Source organism: Diaphorina citri, unplaced genomic scaffold (assembly GCF_000475195.1).
Source record: "Diaphorina citri unplaced genomic scaffold, Diaci psyllid genome assembly version 1.1 scaffold6, whole genome shotgun sequence".
Taxonomy (NCBI): domain Eukaryota; kingdom Metazoa; phylum Arthropoda; class Insecta; order Hemiptera; family Psyllidae; genus Diaphorina; species Diaphorina citri.
The window spans coordinates 666873-684037 of record NW_007377445.1 but is presented as its reverse complement, the minus strand read 5'-3'; the positions used below and the strand labels follow the sequence as shown (position 1 = coordinate 684037).

The following is a 17165-nucleotide window of genomic DNA, read 5'->3' as shown; positions in this document are numbered from 1 at the left end:
TTATTTATGAAGGCTCATCTAGGTACGATGGTACTGCGAGGCTTCATAGTAGGTACATACTTAAGAGGTAATACCTACCTAGGTACAAGATGAAGTAACATCGGTCATCTTGAATAATAATGGCATTCAAGGTCATTCTGGTAGTCACTGGAAGGGAGCACAACCAGCAGGTTCAGGATTCGATGCTCGGTCAGTTACCAGAATCACTTACCCCAGAGTAAGTTCTATCTCAGATCGGGCGGGATTAATCGCGGATCGATCGATTTGAACGAAACAAAATCGGCGGATAATTAAGTAGGTAATTAATTTTTTTCCGGTTTGTTGCGATTTAGAATTTTTTACTATTATTATTTATTTTATTTAAATTTAGTTGACTAGTTACCTTAGGGAGCTATAGCGGGGATTAATAATTATTAATAATTTAATAAAGTAACATTTTTGGTTGTAATTAGGTAGTGTTAAGCGCGTTCCATTTTCGTCGCTCCCTACAGACGGAGTTTCATTTTCCGAGTTCCGTTCGTCGATTTTGTCCAGATTAGCTTCGGTGGAACCTCCGTTACCAGCCGTTTTGGCCAAATATCGGTCGGATTTGCTTTTACACATCCTGTGCAGGACACGAACGCCAAAAGTTTCACGTTTGGGCTTCTCTTTACGGACGTCTTCCAAGCTGCCTTTTCCAGCCCTTTTACTTGTTGAGATATTGGGAAAATCCTACAATGCTGCAGTGAGCACCAAAGTTGTGACATAATAACACAAAGAAACTGCATTTACATAACTTCACATGACATGACGTAACGTGAGTTTCATGGTTATAGGATAAGGAAAGTAAAAATGGGAAAATTTACGAAATACCTAGTTACCATCAATTTCCAATTTTTCTAAAATTCGGTTGTAATACCAATTTCTCACCAATTTTAGTCGTAAACTGAGACGATTTTTTCTCTTCTGAAGCTCCTTTCCCCTCTTTTGGCGTTTTAGCGCCTGCACTAAGCCATTGGAAATCCAAGATGGCGCGCCAATCTTGAAGAAGGGAAATCGTTTCCGTTTCGAAAAGGAAAATGCAGTTTTTGTAATGTTTTTCATTGCAGAAAATCTGTATTCTATTTTCATATTTTCAACCTAAACAGAGATAGAACACTATAAATAGAAGGTAAGTAGCGACCTGTAGCGGCCAAGTCTGCTTTGCCTCTTGACAGAGAAATGTCCAGGAGTTCATGCTGAGGGACTGCACTGTCCAGCTCTTCACTCGCTTTCTCTGGTTCCTAGAACAGAAATACAATGGAACGCTATAAATAGAAGGTAAGTAGCGACCTGTAGCGGCCAAGTCTGCTTTGCCTCGGGACAGGGAACTGTCCAGGAGTTCATGCTGAGGGACTGCACTGTCCAGCTCTTCACTCGCTTTCTCCGGTTCCTAGAACAAAGATGGAAGGGAATTTAATTTGAAGTCAAATTCGATGATCAATATACGAAGGCCATTACAAATTACAATGAATTTGGAATATTTGGATGTTTAAAACGGGATTATAACAGCAAAATTAAAAAAAAAGGTCAATGAATACAGATAATTTTCGAATTAGATTGTTCATAAAAGCTGTGAAGTGCTGAATGTATTACAAGTTTGTATTGACAAATTTATTACAATCTACATTCTCATGATTTATATAAATAGGTACACAAGTAATAGTGATTTAGTACAGATGTTATGGATTTATCCAGACCTTTTACATATTGTTTTTCTTGCTTCTGTAATACGGAATTACTTTTGACAATGGTATTACGTAGATTTCCAACTTTTGTGCTGTATGGGGTACCGTGCTGACATATTCAAATTTGGAACACCAGATATTGGTACCCATAGACCCCATAATCATAGGGTCATACCTGTTTTGAGTAATCATTTTCAAATTAATTTCAAATCCATCTCAATAGAGGGCGGGCCTTCCCGTGCGCCTGCCCTTTGACCCCACCTCTCTCAAGTTGGCCACGCCCCCCACTACTAACCTAGCCAATAGACCATCGGTAAGTATTCATAGGGATGAGAACCATAAAATAAGACAAATGAAATTCAGACCCAAAAATGAAATTTAGACTTTCGGCCCTGATGGCCTCCGGGGGTGAAAATGGATGTTTCGAAATTTCATTTTTGGGACCGAATTTCAATGTAAATTATTAGTGGGACCTATTTGAAGCACAAATCACCAATCAATATGAATTTCCCATTTTTGGTGTTTCCCCTATTGGCGGGAGAACATGGAAAAATAAAAATTCGAATAGGCAATAACTCCGGCCCTGATTGTCGGATCGAGCTCAAACTTGAACCAAAGTACTACGTTCTTTAAGACCTTTAATACGATGAATCAAAAGTAGGGGGTTCTCATTTTAGATGTTAAAGTTGGCCCCCTGAGGCCGACCCTGAAAAATGTTCTGAACTTTTACAAAAACTTGATGATTTATTCTTCTATTCTCCTATACAGGCACCACCAGTACGTGCTGAGGAAATTGTTGCAGAGAAACAGTTTGATAAAAATCAAGACATTGCGAGTGATAGTGAAGAAATTGACTATGGCGGAAATGTGAAAGGAAGTAAAAACCCTGACGATAGAAACGTGAGAGAAAGCAAATATGCTAATGGAAAACTCAAAGAAGATAAACCTGGGCAATCCGTCAAAGTTATAAGCAAACGGACGGACTTGAATGAGGACACGAAAAGTGAACTCGCTAACACCGAAAACAGTATAAACAGTGAGAAAAACAACCAAGCCATCAAAGATATTAACAAGAAAGATCTGCCTGAAGACAGCGATATTGCTGACAGTAAAAAGAGACTTGGTAAGAAACATGAAGGCAAACGAAAAAGCGCGATTGAAGACATAAAAGGAAAAAACAACACTGAAGTAGATCACAAAAGTGATTCTGATAATATACGTGTTGAAAAAGAATTGAAAATTGCCAAACACAACATCGGAAATGTAGGTAAAAGAACAGATCTGGATGAGAACAACGAAGAAGAAGACACCCAAGACAGTCAAGTAATTGAAGAGGAAGAAAATGAGGAAGAGAATGATCAAAACAGAACAAAAAGAATTGAAAATTGCCAAACACAACATCGGAAATGTAGGTAAAAGAACAGATCTGGATGAGAACAACGAAGAAGAAGACACCCAATACAGTCAAGTAATTGAAGAGGAAGAAAATGAGGAAGAGAATGATCAAAACAGAACTAACACAGTCAAAAGAAAACCAGACATAGGAAGAGAGATGGATAAAAAGAGTAGCATAAGGAAGACAGAGAAAAGCATAAGCATTGCCAATATAAACAGTTCGAAAGAGGACATAAATGAAATAAATAGTGATATAAAGAACATTAGGGATGATATAGAAAACAGAACAAACACAGTCAAAAGAAAACCAGACATAGGAAGAGAGATGGATAAAAAGAGTAGCATAAGGAAGACAGAGAAAAGCATAAGCAATGCCAATATAAACAGTTCGAAAGAGGACATAAATGAAATAAATAGTGATATAAAGATTATTAGGGATGATATAGAAAACATCAAAGATGGTATGAACAAGATCAAAGATGGTATGAGCAATAAACATGGAAGCATGAACAATATAAATGAAAGAAACAACTCCAATCTAAATGAAAGCAGAACCAACTCAAATGATGATATAAACAACAAAAATGAAAGAAACAACACGAATCTAAATGAAAGCAGAGACAATATAAATAACATTAAAGCTAACATCATTGTAAATCGACACTTTAAACTTAACAGTGAGTTAGGAAAATCCAAATGTAAACCACATACTTAGTAGTTAGTCAAATACGTAAGCCAAATTCCTAACCTGGTAAACCAATTTTGGCGCGAAAAGCAGAATCGAACCCATAGTCTTCGTCAGTCAGGAAATCTTCTTCATCCACCATCTCAAAATCCTCTTCGTGTATGCTTCCATAGACGTAGTTGCTGTCAATGCTAGTCTTGGAGTTCCTGTGGAAGGTTCTGGTTTTGGTGTTTTTTGTGTTTGTTTGAGTGTTTGGAGTGGTAATGGTGTCATTGTTGTTTCTGGTTTCATTTATACTGTTCATACTTCCATTTTTGTTGTTTGTATCAACGTTTCTGTTTTCATTTATATTTTTCATGCTTCCGTTTTTGTTGTTTTTAGTATCATTAGGGTTGTTTCTACTTTCATTTATATTGTTCATGCTTCCATTCTTGTTGTTCATCTCATCTTTTGTGTTAGCTTTAATGTTATTTATATTGTTTCTGCTTTCATTTAGATTCGTGTTGTTTCTTTCATTTTTGTTGTTTATATCATCATTTGAGTTGGTTCTGCTTTCATTTAGATTGGAGTTGTTTCTTTCATTTATATTGTTCATGCTTCCATGTTTATTGCTCATACCATCTTTGATCTTGTTCATACCATCTTTGATGTTTTCTATATCATCCCTAATAATCTTTATATCACTATTTATTTCATTTATGTCCTCTTTCGAACTGTTTATATTGGCATTGCTTATGCTTTTCTCTGTCTTCCTTATGCTACTCTTTTTATCCATCTCTCTTCCTATGTCTGGTTTTCTTTTGACTGTGTTTGTTCTGTTTTGATCATTCTCTTCCTCATTTTCTTCCTCTTCAATTACTTGACTGTCTTGGGTGTCTTCTTCTTCGTTGTTCTCATCCAGATCTGTTCTTTTACCTACATTTCCGATGTTGTGTTTGGCAATTTTCAATTCTTTTTCAACACGTATATTATCAGAATCACTTTTGTGATCTACTTCAGTGTTGTTTTTTCCTTTTATGTCTTCAATCGCGCTTTTTCGTTTGCCTTCATGTTTCTTACCAAGTCTCTTTTTACTGTCAGCAATATCGCTGTCTTCAGGCAGATCTTTCTTGTTAATATCTTTGATGGCTTGGTTGTTTTTCTCACTGTTTATACTGTTTTCGGTGTTAGCGAGTTCACTTTTCGTGTCCTCAATCAAGTCTGTCCGTTTGCTTATATCTTTGACGGATTGTCCAGGTTTATCTTCTTTGAGTTTTCCATTAATTCCAGCATATTTGCTTTCTCTCACGTTTCTATCGTCAGGGTTTTTACTTCCTCTCACATTTCCGCCATAGTCAATTTCTTCACTATCACTCGCAATGTCTTGATTTTTATCAAACTGTTTCTCTGCAACAATTTCCTCAGCGTCCAATTGTTTGGCAGCAAGTTCTTCCGCTTGGAACCGTTTCTCAGCAATGTCCTCAGCTTTGAACTGTTTCGCAGCAATTTCCTCAGCTTCGAATCGTGTCTCAACTATTTCCTCAGCTCCGAACTGTTTCGCAGCGATTTCCTCAGCCAGTCGGGTCTCCCGCTCTCTCTCCAAGTCCAGGTTCGACTCCCGTTTTCTCTCCTTCTGTTGCTTCCTCTTCATATTCGTGCACTCGTTTCTCCCGCTCCCGTGTTCCGCTTCGCTCGGCACATCCCACCGCTTTCTCGATTTCTTCTTCAACCGTTTGAACTCGTTGAACAACTTAACCAAATTGCTCGCCGAACCTCGGTAGAGATCGTCACTCTTCGACTTTTTCAAATTGGAACTACTACTGCCAGGTTGTTTCGGATTTTCGCCACCCACAGCGCTACTAGGATCCGTTTCCCTCGTTCCTCTTTGTCGCGTTCCATTTTCGTCGTTCCCTACAGACGGGGTTTCATTTTCCGAGTTCCGTTCGTCGATTTTGTCCAGATTAGCTTCGGTGGAACTTCCGTTACCAGCCGTTTTGGCCAAATATCGGTCGGATTTGCTTTTACACATCCTGTGCAGGACACGGACGCCAAAAGTTTCACGTTTGGGCTTCTCTTTACGGACGTCTTCCAAGCTGCCTTTTCCAGCCCTTTTAATTGGCTTTCCTTTGTCCACATCATCGGTTTCCGCACTTGGTTTCCCACTTTTCCCTTTGTTTTTAATATCATCTGCTACTTCTCCAACTTTTTCTTCGATATCATTGTCCTCTTTTTCATTTTCAGTGGTACTGCCGAGGGCACCAATTTGGTTTTTAGACTCCGTGTTCACATTTCTCACATTATCTTCTCTTTCCCTGTTTACTTGTTTACTTCTGACGATTTCGGTTGGATTTTTAGCTGTTAATTCATTTGTTTTTTGTCCAATAGATGTATTAGTTGTCTGTTCGTTCAACATATTGGTGGCTTGTTCGTTTAATCGGGCCCTTTTACTTGGCTTTCCTTTGTCCACATCATCGGTTTCCGCACTTGGTTTCCCACTTTTCCCTTTGTTTTTAATATCATCTGCTACTTCTCCAACTTTTTCTTCGATATCATTGTCCTCTTTTTCATTTTCAGTGGTACTGCCGAGGGCACCAATTTGGTTTTCAGACTCCGTGTTCACATTTCCCACATTATCTTCTTTTTCCCTGTTCACTTGTTTACTTCTGACGATTTCGGTTGTATTCTTAGCTGTTAATTCATTTGTCTTTTGTCCAATAGATGTATTAGTTGTTTGTTCGTTCAACATATTGGTGGCTTGTTCGTTTAATCGCTCAACTGATAGTTCGTTCAATATATTGGTGGAGTGTTCATTTGTTCGTTTGTCTATTTCTTCGTTTGTTTCGCTAGATTCTTGGATTATCGTACGTACGGTTTTATCCCCGTTCAACTTGGTGATGGCACAGATCACCTCGTTAACTTTGGCAATCGTGCTGGCGGTGATTCCGTACTTCTCGAGAACGGGAGGTACGCTAGGTTTCTTCGAACCGGCTTCGAGAACGAACGAGGGAAAGAAAGAGGAAAGAAGAGATTAAAACCTTATACCCGCGAGTTAGATGTGAAACTACCTACCTAAATACCTACTTTTTTTTTAGCAAGACAGGTACCTCTTCTTGATCCTTTGTGTGACGCGTTCATTTTTGTTTAGGTCTATTGCACTGCCAGCAAGATACCTAGTCCGATGCCAACTTTTTTTTTAAACGGGCTTGTATAAAACTTTTTTTTGCCAATTTTTTTTCCCTTAATCTTTGATGGAATTTTAAACCAACCGTCTTTGGTTGTTTCGCTAGATTCTTGGATTATCGTACGTACGGTTTTATCCCCGTTCAACTTGGTGATGGCACAGATCACCTCGTTAACTTTGGCGATCGTGCTGGCGGTAATTCCGTACTTCTCGAGAACGGGAGGTACGCTAGGTTTCTTCGAACCGGCTTCGAGAACGAACGAGGGAAAGAGAGAGGAAAGAAGAGATTAAAACCTTATACCCGCGAGTTAGATGTGAAACTACCTACCTAAATAATACCTACTTTTTTATTATTTTTTTTATTTTAGCAAGACAGGTACCTCTTCTTGATCCCTTGTGTGACGCGTCCATTTTTGTTTAGGTCTATTGCACTGCCAGCAAGATACCTAGTCCGATGCCAACTTTTTTTTTAAATGGGCTTGTAGGCTTGTATAACACTTTTTTTGCCATTTTCCCCCCCTTAATCTTTAATGGAATTTTAAACCAACCGTCTTTGGACTGTTGTTGTTGTTGTTGTTGTTGTTGTTGTTGTTGTTGTTGTTGTAGCGGCTTTGACTATAGTCAAAAGTGATGACAAAATGGAGAAAATATCTCTTTTACCAGCCAGAAACCAGGGTGATGGTCTCTAGTTTAATTGGCCCGTGGCTGTGTCCGTGTGTCATTGTTAAATAAATAAAACAATTGTAATGTAAAATTTGACTCACCTGCCGAAGACAGACTAGACGGGGAGCTCGCCATGCCCCCGGTCGCACCAGGCACCCAGGTCACGGCAGCTCGCTTCACGCGGGCATTAGCCTCGTTCACCGCCGCCTTCACCTCCTCGGCTAGATGCAGCGACGAGAGAGATGAGTCAAGCGAAGACGGAGCTCCGCCCCCGCCGAGAGAGGAGGCGTGGGACCCCGCGATGTTTGGCGGGCAGGAGGTCTCGGTCCCGCCCGAGTAGCGACGTTCCCGCTCGGCCAGTTCTCGTTTGAGTTGCTCCGCGAGCGAGGCGGGAAGACCGGTGGGCCGGGCGGCTGCGGAGAGAAGGATTGATTAGTTGAAGTTGAAATCGAATTTTATAATAATTATTTAATCGATAATATTTATTATTCACAAGATTTTCTAACTTTTTTTTTAATAAAGGGACTTTTCAGACCTATTCGAGCAGTATTACAGAGAATTTTTTTATGTTATAATGGCAGGATTCTGACTTTGTGAGCGCTTCCACCCAACCAGTCAATTATAAAAATAATAGATAAATAAAATAAAAGTAGGTATGTACTTATTTATAGTAGTGCTTGTTTATACTGCTCGCATAGGTCTGAAAAGTCCCTTTACTCCAGCAGTACTATTATTGTGGTCAAATTAAATTGAGGATAAAATTCCATACCTCAGCTGGGATTGAACCCACGCCCTCTTCTCACACTATAATAAATCTAAATAAAAAAAAAAAAAAAATATTCTCGGTAGTGCCGAGGTTGAAGATTTTTGAAAGATAACCTCTACATATTGAGACCATAAATAAATGGAAAATATTCTGAGTTTATAACTTACCCGGTTGGGCATTTTCCGTTCCACAGTGGCGGATTTCTGGGCATTATCCATCCGATGATGATGTAGTAGGGACTCTTCAAAACTTTCATCCGCATCAGACAGTTCTGCCCCGAGTGTTTCTAATAGAGGTCGTACTGGAGGGGCCTGGATAGGGGGAAATGGATAGATCTCGATTAGATGGTTGAGCAGCGTTACCAGATGAAAAAAAATCCCTATATTCAGCTGATTTGGTAAAAATTGGGCGGGCACCCGTCCACATTTTAACGGCAGACATCGTTGCTTAACCGTTCAGCTTGTCAGCGGAAAAAGATGTCGAAAAATTATACATCTTTCTAAGCGCATTTAATCATAACTAAAGTTCATAGCCAAAATTTCCCTACTTCTTAACTGCAGGCCAGACTTCAAAACTTTGGAGTTCACAATAAAAATCGCGGTTCAAAATAAATTATTGTCTTCTTCTTTTTCTTCGCCTTTTCCAGTGTTCAGACGGGGTCACCGTTTTTCGTCAGCCTCTCAATCAGCCCTACGGTGAGAGTTTTAGGCTGACATTTGGCTTTATCTACAAATTTTACGAGTCCACTCAACCCTTCGCACTCAACCTTTGCTATGTCTTTAGCAAGGGAAATTTCAGGCTAGTATTCTCCCTGTTAAAAAATCCCTAGCTAGCCAGCCAGCCAGACAAAAAAATCCAAATTTTCGAAGTACATTTTTCTTATTTTATGGTTTCCCCCTTATGAATACTTACCGTGGGTCTATTGGCTAGGTTAGTAGTGGGGGGCGTGGCCAACTTGAGAGAGGTGGGGTCAAAGGGCAGGCGCACGGGAAGGCCCGCCCTCTTTTGAGTTTCGACTAGTTCCTGTTCTATTTGAATGACACGATCCTTGAGAGCCTTCACTAGGGAATTGTACTCCATGTCTTTCTCCTGGTGGACAGAAATTGAACCCAAATAAGTTCATGAAGTATTAAAGTCGTATTTTATTATGTGACTTCTTTTAGATTCAACATGTCTGAACCAAGGTTCTGCCGAGGCTGCCACCGGGTCTACATCTTCATTGCGACGGTCGTACTCGTTCATGGAAAACGTTGAGTATACCTGGAATAGAATATAGAATATAATAGATTAGAATAATATACAATGGAATAGAATAGAATATTCTGCCGAGGCTGCCACGGGGTCTACATCTTCATTGCGACGGTCGTACTCGTTCATGGAAAACGTTGAGTATACCTGGAATAGAACAGATAGAATAGAATAGATTATAGTAAAATAGAATAGAAATATTATACAGTAGAATAGAATAGATTAGATTAGATTAGAATAGAATATTCTGCCGAGGCTGCCACGGGGTCCACATCTTCATTGCGACGGTCATACTCGTATTCGTTCATGGAAAACGTTGAGTATACCGAACCAAGGAGATTCACCTTTGGACGTCCACTGCCACAGGCCACTTAAAGTCTGTCATAGGTATCTAAAAAAAAAAAAAAACTTGACCTGTTTACAGGGTCACCAAATCCGAAGTACATCATCGTATCTTCCTTCACAAATCTTCAGAAAATAACCGGTTTTATTTGTGCCACAGTACGAGTAACGAAAGACGCTTTGTGGTTGGTTCAAAGGTTTTCGTTGGGGCCGCTTTTAGTTTTCTTTTCCAGATGTGACAGCCTGTAGTAATGCTGTGATATCCACCAAGGTTGTAAAAAGCTCTGCTTAACCACAAATAATTCATGGTTTGATTTGAAAGGTTTAAAAAAAAAAAAAAAAAAAAAAAAAAAACTTGACCTGTTTACAGTGTCACCAAATCCGTAGTACATCATCGTATCTTCCTTCACAAATCTTCAGAAAATAACCGGTTTTATTTGTGCCACAGTGAGTAACGAAAGGTGCTTTCTGATTGGTTTTCGTTGGGGCCGCCTTTAGTTTTCTTTTCGAGATGTGACAGCCTGTAGTAATGCTGTGATATCCACCAAGGTTGTAAAAAGCTCTGCTTAACCACAAATAATTCATGATTTGAAAATAAAGACGTGAGATCTAACCTGTAATAATTGCTGATAGAATTCTTCTCGACTGATGAGGTCCAGTTCTCGCTGATGAAACTCTCGGATGAGACGTTTGGCTTTGGTATATTTCTTCTCCAGCAGTGTGTATTGACCCTGTAATAGGAGACAATAATGAACTTTAGTTATGATTAAATGCGCTTAGAAAGATGTATAATTTTTCGACATCTTTTTCCGCTGACAAGCTGAACGGTTAAGCAACGTTGTCTGCCGTTAAAATGTGGACGGGTGCCCGCCCAATTTTTACCAAATTGTTGCAGTCACGTCCTTGGACCTTACGAAAAGCATACGCTCTACAACACACCATTTTATACTTCACTTTTTATATACCTTTTGTCCAAAATAGCAGATGTTTTATCGTAATGAAACAAACAAGTGAAACATTTTATTTTGTTTTTATTTTATTTTTTAAAATAGAATCATACATAATTTTTTCAATACCTGAGATTGTTCGAGCATTTCTTGATAGGAGGCCGCTTCTTTCCTCGCTGCAAACAGGGATCTTTCCACTTCTCTCAGCTTTAGACCAGACTGTCTCAACTTCTCTGCGTACTCCTCCTTGTTGGCTCCACTCTCTTCTAGTTCTTCCAACTGAAAAAATACAGTGAAATATGTATAGATAAATGATTTATATAATTATCATATTTAAAACATTTTATTTATGATCCCTTTTGGCACGGCGGAAGTACGTTGAATCCAGCTGCTCCTTCATTTTCCTTGCCTTTGCCTTCAGACGGGGTCGGCGTTTTTTATCAGCCTCTCAATCAGCCCTAGCTAGGGTGATTGCTTTGGGCTGACTTTACATTTGGTTTTTCGAGTGGATGCGCTTCGCACTCAACTGCTATTTATTTGGCAAGGGAAATTTTAGGCCCGTATTTTCCCTGCTTAAAGTCCCCCAGCCAGACTAGCTGGTCTACTCCCTGTTTTAGGTCACTCAGCCACACTCGATTTATCATTCAAGTATTGCGACAGGAACGTTGAAATATGACAAACGGGACAAGCCACTTTTGACAGACGAGTACGATCGAAGTAAGAAATACGCCAACTGAAAGTGAAATATGTATAAAATATAAATAAATGATTTATATAATTATCATATTTAAAACATTTTATTTATGATCCCTTTGGAGAACAAAAAATTGATTTGGCACGGCGGAAGTACGTTGAATCCAGCTGCTCCTTCATTTTCCTTGCCTTTGCCTTCAGACAGGGTCGGCGTTTTTTATCAGCCTCTCAATCAGCCCTAGCTAGGGTGATTGCTTTGGGCTGACATTACATTTGGTTTTACGAGTTTTTCGCACTCAACTGCTATTTCTTGAGCAAGGGAAAATTTAGGCTGGTATTTTCCCTGCTTAAAGTCCCCCAGCCAGACTAGCTGGTCTACTCCCTGTTTTAAGTCACCCAGCCACACTCGATTAATCGTATTGCGACGGAACGTTGAAATTGACAAACGGGACAAGCCACTTTGACAGACGAGTACGATCGAAGTAAGAAATACTTGGGCAAACTTTATCCTAAATAAATCGCGTTCGTTCTCGGAACGGCTGGCTTTGCCCTATCCTGTCTTCCTTCTCTCTTTGATTTCGGACGTTAAAGCCTCCGTTCTTACAGTTCCCTCTATCAAACCTCTATTCTTCTTACCTGGGAGGAGGAGTGTAAGTTTTGAAGGAGAACTGGGGTCCCATCCAAAGTCTTCTGTGAGGACCTGCATGGGTTATAATTTCCACCTGAAACATAATCCACACACAAAGGAGGCAAGTTAGACCAAAGAAACAAATATTTTACACCAGAGCCATACAATGCAATCATTTTTTTTTTCTTTTTTATATTGTATACAGGGTGGTTCGTGATTTTCGAACCACGCTTATATCTCAGAAACGGCTGGGGATTAAGGAATGAAATAAACGGCATCATGTAGATGAAATTTTGATGATTAAAATGGCTTTTTTTAAATTTGCAATTTTTTTTGCAAAATGGCCCATTTTTTGCCAAATATAGGTCACTCTTATGGGAACCCCTATTTTTTATTTAATTTTTGGAATCAGCATAAAATTTTAATTAAAAAAATGTATTCACTCGAAAAAATTTGCTCTGCAAAAATTTGCACAAATCGCGATTTTGTGTGCGTCAGTGACCCCAGATTTGATGAACAACGCAGTTGGTCCTGAGTTAGAGCGAAGAATGCCTTACTGTGTACAAACAGATGGATCTCATTTTGAACAGCTTTTATAAATTTGTTTGTTGTTGTTGATTGTTGTTGAAATAGTTAAGTGAATAATACAAAAACTAAAGAAATAATTAAGAAATTGTTTTTCTTTCTCACAGTGTACAGAATTTTTGTAGAGCAAATTTTTTCGAGTGAATACATTTTTTCAATTAAAATTTTATGCTGATTCCAAAAATTAAATAAAAAATGGGGGTTCCCATAAAAGTGACCTATATTTGGCAAAAATGGGCCGCTTTGCAAAAAAATTGCAAATTTAAAAAATGCCATTTTAATCATCAAAATTTCATCTACATGATGCCGTTTATTTCATTCCTTAATTCCCAGCCGTTTCTGAGATATAAGCGTGGTTCGCAAATCACGAACCACCCTGTATATGTATATATAATAAAATAAAATGCAACATTGAAAAGGACCGTTCACAATAACTCACCTCACGCAGGAGCTGTTTTAGTGAGTCCGCATTGCTGTGTATACTGGAGTTGAAAGATTCGTTCACACTTGAATTCATAGAGCGCGGCGCTTCGCTACCCATATTGTTGGAATTGTAGTTTTCCATTCGCCTCCTCTGCTCTTCTCTCTCCTTGTCAGCCTGAAATTAGAATTAGACACAATTAATTGTCTAGTTTAATTAGTTATTCTTTACAATTTTCGCTTAAATAATATTAACATAAATAGTATTAAATTTAAAAGAGTAGAATGAAGTTGAAACTACATAATTATTATAAATGAACTCCCCATCCGTGGCACAAGCTCTGCTTTTACGGATGGGTATACCATTTATACGAATTTTGTATGTTCTGATGTTGTTATGTTATAAAAATAATAAATGGAAACTTGTTAATAATTATTATACCGAGGCACTAGATGTTCCCATTTCTTCTTTAGTGTTCATCTGTTAAGGAATGTTGGTATTGGTTATCATGACTTTGTTGGCTGGTGCTTTGAAGAATCCTACTGTGTGGTGAACCCGGTTCTCAATTTTTTTTTTCCAAGATTTTTTACTTTAAATATGTAGAAAAAAGGAAACTAACCACTCTCAATTTTCCTTTGACGTGACTTCTGAACAAGTACCGTTCTCGATAATATTTATTATTCACAAGATTTTCTAACTTTTTTTTGTAATAAATGGACTTTTCAGTCCTATTCGAGCAGTATTACAGAGGATTTTTTTTGTTTTAATGGCAGGATTCTGACTTTGTGAGTTCTTCCACCCAACCAGTCAATTATAAAAATAATAGATAAATAAAATAAAAGTAGGTATGTACTTATTTACCTATGTAGGTACCTACATATGTAGGTACCTGCCTATGTAGGTACCTATCTACCTACCTATAGTGCTTATTTATACTGCTCGCATAGGACTGAAAAGTCCCTTTACTCCAGCAGTAGACTACTACTATTATTGTGGTCATATTCTCAAATTAAATTGAGGATAAAATGCCATACCTCAGCTGGGATTGAACCCACGGCCTACTGTTTACCAGGCGAGCGTCTTGACCATTACACCACCGAGGCAGGTGAGATGAACGGTCCATTCAGTCCTATTTCATCAGTAAAAAGTCACTCTACAGTTTTACTCACCTTTCGCACGCCCTCCTGTTTACCAGGCGAGCGTCTTGACCATTACACCACCGAGGCAGGTGAGATGAACGGTCCATTCAGTCCTATTTCATCAATAAAAAGTCACTCTACAGTTTAACTCCTCACCTTTCTGATAGATCCAAGGGTCAGGGCTGGACTGCGCCGAATGCAGAGAGCCGGCAGACTGGCTGTGCGCATGCTCCAAATACTCCCCGTACATCTTCCTATCAGAGTCCAGAGAACAGCTAAGCCCCTCCCCCTCGGCCCTGGAGCCGTTGATAGGCCACGCCCCCGACCCTCCCTCTGGTGCACCTTCTTCACCCTCGTCAGACGTGTCGAAACTGTCGTTCAAACTGTAACCCTGAGGGGAGGAGAGAATAGAAAAGTTGTTATGGACAAGGTCAAATCAAATCTCAAATAAAGCACTACAAAAATATATATTTTTACAGATAAAAAAATCAAGGTTTCCCTCTCCAAGAATGCTTGCGGCATTCCCCCGCAGATTGTTTGTGGTAAAGCAGAACTTTTTCACAACTTTTGTGGGTATCACAAAATTACTAAGTGCCTCCTTTGCAATCAATTTTCATATTTCAATAATCTTTTTGCACTACTGTCCCTGGTCACTACTTGATTAAAGTGCACCCCAAGCTCCAAGTACAGAGCCGAAAAACTTAGACCCCGCCGGGAATCGAACATTGGACTTATTATTATAATGTGACATAAAATAAACTTCAATATTATTATTATTATTATTATTATTATTATTATTATTATTATTATTATTATTATCACACGCACTAATATGGACACGCACACATGGATCACACGCACTACTAATAATCACACGCAAAGGAGGAGGAGAAGGAAAAGAAGAAGAAATAGAAGAACTCGAGCAACAACAACAAGATCCCAGGATCGTCAAAGAGACACACCAAAAAACAGACTGAGGATACCAACAGAAGGCGAAAACGTTGAGTTGAGATCCTTAGGTCAAAAAGGGGGAAGGGAGAAAGAGAGAGAGAGAGAGAGAGGCATGAAGATTATAGTGAGATAAGCTGATGCTAAGTACTCCTGCAATGACATTAATTATGTTTCACTATCGTCTATAGACAAACACGATAGATTACAAAGGCTACCTATGTATGTTTTACAGGGTACAGTATGAAAGGAATTTTTAGAAAATTTTAACTAATGCCAATTCGTCTCGCTGGAAGACGTAAAACTGAGACAAAACCAGCCCTGTCAAGCCACAGACAATAACACTGGCTCTTTTGAGGGTACCTGAATGGGACTATGGTCAAGTCCGTCTCAGGAAGTAGGGTACAACGACATAATTATGTACCTGAATATCCCTCATCAGACCCCTACGATTTAGGGGCCCTGAACTAGCTCTCTGGCCTCGATGACACCTCTTGGTATCCTCTTAATGGGATAGTAGATGAACTCACAGATTTTCTCTAGAATAAACCTGAGTGTGCAGACTCTTTAGAGGTGCTACAGGTGAATTTTAGAGAAACTGGGGAGGTTGAAATATACCAGTGAGGGTACTTCTAGGTTACATCAAGGCCTTGGGATAACAGACCTATCAAACCCCTCATCCCTCATTAGACCCCTTCAGTTCGGGGGCCCCAAGTAGCTCTCTGGCCTAGGCACCTCTTGGTATCCTCTTAATGGGATAGTAGATGAACTCACAGATTTTCTCTGGAATAAACCTGAGTGTGCAGACTCTTTAGAGGTGCTACAGGTGAATTTTAGAGAAACTGGGGAGGTTGAAATATACCAATGAGGGTACTTCTAGGTTCCATCAAGGCCAGGGTATAGCAGCTTGGGCAGGGGAAAAAATACTGGTCACAATAGATCTACAGAGGTCGCAGTGTTAATTGCATACTCTCTTGGGAGAGGAGCAACCAGTCCCATAATAAATAAAATAAAATTCTTTCACCTTGGATAAGGTTATTTCTGATGTCATGAGGAGAACGGTTGAAGCGTGCCGGAAAGCGCGCGAACGTCAAGAGCTATAGGATTTTTTTTTTTTTTTTTTTTTTTTTTTTTTTTTTTTTGAGTGAATATTTAGGTAGGTTGTTTTTTAGATGTTCTTTTAATTTGTTTTATTTATTTCAGAAGTTTTTTTTTATTTATTCTTTTACAACGTGTCTTTTCGACTTTTAGTGTTTTCGTGATCTAAAACTTTCGTCGTAAAAGTGGTGTGACGAGCATTTTGGAGACTCCCCATAACTTCACATGACATGACGTAACGTGAGTTTCATGGTTATAGGATAAGGAAAGTAAAAATGGGAAAATTTACGAAATAGTTACCAATTTCCAATTTCTCTAAAATTCGGTTGTAATACCAATTTCTCACCAATTTTAGTCGTATTTTCCTTTCGAGAAACTGAGACGATTTTTTCTCTTCTGAAGCTCCTTTCCCCTCTTTTGGCGTTTTAGCGCCTGCACTAAGCCATTGGAACTCCAAGATGGCGCGCCAATCTTGAAGAAGGGAAATCGTTTCCGTTTCGAAAAGGAAAAAATGCATTTTTTGTAATGTTTTTCATTGCAGAAAATCTGTATTCTATTTTCATAGTTCTGTAAAAAGGTAATTTTTTTTTTTTTTTTTTTTTTTTTTTTTTTTTTTTTTTATCAATCTTATCTTTGATCGATATTATAATAAATTATATCTCAATCTTTTACCATCGTTATTACCAAACAGAGAGTAGGCGAGCCTTATAGTCTGGCTGGGGGACTTTAAACAGGGAGCAT

General features: G+C 38.9%; 1 protein-coding gene across 1 annotated transcript in view; it reads right to left on the bottom strand.

Moving 5' to 3' along the window:
- Positions 1–17165, bottom strand: part of LOC103524768 (titin) — a 185309-nt gene that overhangs the window by 68565 nt on the left and 99579 nt on the right. The gene's annotated exons all lie outside the window — the stretch shown is intronic.